General features: G+C 37.0%; 1 pseudogene; it reads right to left on the reverse strand.

The window, feature by feature from the left end:
* Positions 1–1,631: 1,631 nt before the first annotated feature.
* LOC103197588 lies at positions 1,632–2,844 on the reverse strand (annotated as a pseudogene).
* Between the last annotated feature and the right edge of the window lie 1,142 nt (positions 2,845–3,986).

Here is a 3,986-nt window from a genome sequence, read left to right on the forward strand (position 1 = left end):
CCAACTTTTGCATTTCAATCACCAGTAATTATCAGTGTATCTTGATTGTGTGTGGTCAATTAAAGAGTGCAGAATTTGGTAAAAATCTTCAGTTTCTTCATCTTTGTATTTAGTGGTTGGTGCATAAATTTGAATAAGAGTAGTAGTAACTGATCTTCCTTACAGAAGTATGGATATTACCCTATCGCTAATGGTGTTATACTTCAGGATAGATCTTGAAATGTTCTTTCTGATGATGAATGTGATATCAATCCTCTTCAATTTGTCATTCCCAGCTTATTAGACCAAATGATCATCTGATTCAAAATGGCCAATACCAATCCATTTCAGCTCACTAATGTCTAGGATATGAATCTTTACACATTCCATTTCATTTTTACATTTCATCTAAAACTAGTAACATCAAACCTATAGTTCTTTTCAAACACTAGAAAAACTCAACATAAAAGATGGTGACAACACCTATCTGTCCAATTACTATTTATTCCAACTGTGTGACTATGGTAAATCAAATATCTACCAACTTTAGTCCTTAGCCACAATATTAAATAAAATTCAATGTTGAACTATATTTATTCAATAACTATAGTAAATAATAATAAATGTTGGAATATATATATATACACACACACACATAATTTTGTTATAATTCTAAGCATTAATCATCTCATAATTCTCAAAGAAAATGGTTCTTAAATCCTTACTTCCTGGAAGAAAATTGGAAAATGAAATAAATGTTTATTATAAGGAGTGCAACCCACTTTTTTCTATTTAAAAAATTACTCTAGCTTTTATTGTTCCTCAGCATTTGTTGTCATAGTACTGATAGAGTATCACATCATACTCTCATTCCCAACCTTACAGAGCTTCCATTCACATCAAAAGTATGTACAACACCGTAACTTTGACCATAAAGTTCTCTTTGTCTTGAATTACTGCAGGTAAAACTTAACTGGCCACCTGCTATCAATTATTTTATTTAGCATCTTAGAATATTCATGCCTTCTCTACAATACTTTTGAAGTAAGCTTTGAAATTTTTTGTGTGTTTATCTTTTACCATATTGAAGCAAGAGAAACTAAGATAACAAAAAAAAAATTTTTTTTCATTTTTGTTTCCTTTAGAATTATTTTTTTAAATCATAAATGTACAACAGCTTCTTAACTCTACACACACACTTAAATTTTTTAAAGAAAAACGTTATGTCTTATTACACCATGATCCTGGCTAACAGCTTTTCAAAACTTTGAGAAAAATCTTAAAAAAGGTTTCACATGTCACCTGAAACTTACAAATTTAACATTATCAAAGAAGGAATGCTTCTACACTCTTACAAAGACCACTAGAAAGAAACAATTAAAAAGCTAAGAAACTGTCTCAAAGGCATTTTTTTTTTTTTTTTTACAATCCTTCCTCCACAGTAAGGTAATGTTATTAAATAATCCAATCCATTCACAAAATGGCTCTCTGCATCTGCTCTGGTGTCTTCTGCCATATCACTGCATATTTATGCATGACTGAGATAAGTTTCCTTAACATTGTTATTTCAATAACCTGAAGCTGTTTTGTTACCTCTGGGCTCTCATCCTCTCCTATTTATACAGTGAAGCCCATGGCAAATAGGAAGAAGCTCAATATCGGCTCCTCCCTCCATAACCCTCACTTCCTCCACTGCCTCTTGGACCACAGTTCCCTCCACCATATGGTCCACCCATGTTCCTGTTACCACCAAAATTTCCACTCTCCATTGGACCATAGTAGAAAGTTGTTGGCTATAATTTCCAAAATCATTGTTAATTTCCACTTCCATAATTTCCTCCTCCATAGTTGTCGTAACCACTTCCGTAGCCCCCACCCTGGTTGCCATATCCAGGTCCTCCACCACCATAGCCTCCTCTTCCTCCTCGATAACCAGGGCTACCTCCAGGTCCTCCTCCATACCCGTTATGTTGTTGTTGTTATGTGCCGTGGAGTCTGACCTGACTCATAGCGACCCCTCCTTGGGTTTCCGAGGTGGTATCACTACCGAAGTAGATTGCCCCATCTTCCTTCTGAGGAGTTGCTGGTGGGTTTGAACCGCCACCCCTCTGGTTAGCCATCCAGTGCCTTAGGCACTATGCTACCAGAGCTCCCCATACCCGTTACAGCCATCACCAAATCCACGTCCACTTCCATATCCACCAGATCTTCCTCTAAAGTTACTTCCTGGTCCAGGTCCAAAATTTCCTCCTTCACCACGTGAATCCCCAAATCCACAGTTTCCTCCTCTTCCACTTCTAGAACTTTGGACCTCCTGCATTTCTTGTCTAGACAAAGCCTTCCTTACTTCTGCATTATGGCCATTGATAGTGTGGTATTTTTGCAATACAATTTTATCCACAGGATCATGATCATGAAAAGTAACAAAACCAAAGCCTCTTTTCTTTCCAGACTATTAGTAATGATCTCAATGGTATTAATTTTTACATATTCCTCAAAGTAATCTCTAAGGTGATTTTCCTCAGTATCTTCTTTAATTCCACCAACAAATAACTTCTTCACTGTTACATGAGCCCCTGGTTTTCCAGATTCCTCCCTTGCTACAGCACGTTTTGGCTCAACCACTCGCCCATTAATTGAATGGGGTCTTGCAGCCATGGCAGCATCAACCTCAGCCATGGAAGAAAAGGTAACAAAACCAAATCCTCTTGATCTTTTGTTTGCAAGATCTCGCATTACCACACAATCGGTAGGTTTTCCCCATTGCTCGCAGTAGTTCCTCAAGCTTTCTTCTGTGGTTTCAAAACTTAAGCCACCAATAAATAGTTCACGAAACTGTTCCTTTTCTCTCTCCATCACGGACTCAGTCACTTCAGCCCGATTTCCTGCAACCGAGCAAGATGAGAGAGATCTCCGCGGAAGAACACGAACCGGACTCGTCCTGGGTCTATTGTGAGAACCGCAGCTGCTTGAGAAACAACACCGCTACGAGTACCTCCGCACGGGCTCTTTTTTTCATTTTTGTAAGCCAATTACAAATCACATTACGAAATCTAGAATTTTTACAAGCAAGAATTTATAACCGTCTCAACAGCAACATATGTCCAATAACTGTACAAGGTGTTGTAAAGCAGTGATTTGCCAATTATTCACCGCATGTTCCAATAATCATTGTGTTAAAGAATCTTAGGCCAACATGGTAAATTCAAAAAGACCTTCTTTTTTTAGAGGATTTGGGCACATTTATATATTTCCAAGTATTTGCATCAAATTTTCAGAACTTTAATAAATAAAGTAGCAACTGCAGTCTGCTGTTTGAGAACCAGTGATGTCAGGGACATAAGAACTATCTTAAGATTCAAATCCCTGGTTCAAGGATACACATTTCTCTTGGGAAGCAAAACTAATAACATGAAATGATTAAATAACAGTGTTCAACTGCCCATAATTGCAATCAGAGTAGAATAAAGTGGATCAAGAGTAAGGAATAGCAATGAACAAACATTCACATTAGTAGGAAGATTTTGAGGATGAGAAGGAAGTCTTTCCATGGTAGGAAATCAACATGACAGAAAAATCCCAGCAATCAGTTTTGCCAATGTGTTGCAAAAAAGAGGGTTTGAGAGGATCCCCAGTCACTAGCTTAACCACACAAGATCCGTTAGTGGGATCAATCTCAGTCCCTGGATTTCTATTTTCATCTAGACCAGTAGAGTTTACATTTGTAACTCAACCTTTTTTTAAAATGTCATTGTAAAATGTTACTAAATTTATAAACTACAATGGAAATGTCTCATAGAGGTAACCTAATTACTGCCCTAAAAAAAAAAAAAATCTTAAAAATCTTTATCCTCCTTAGAAAGTAATTTATGTTATTTCATGGTTCATTATGTACTACTGTAGACTATTTCCCAAAATGCTTATGCTTCAAGTTTTATTTACCCAGCATTTGTGGTAAGTGACACCAAGCAAGTGGCCCCTGTTCCACAGTCTCCCTGGTAAGGAGT

The sequence above is a fragment of the Orycteropus afer genome, unplaced genomic scaffold (genome assembly GCF_000298275.1).
Source record: "Orycteropus afer afer isolate SDZICR_OR568_19922 unplaced genomic scaffold, OryAfe1.0 scaffold00081, whole genome shotgun sequence".
NCBI classification, from domain to species: domain Eukaryota; kingdom Metazoa; phylum Chordata; class Mammalia; order Tubulidentata; family Orycteropodidae; genus Orycteropus; species Orycteropus afer.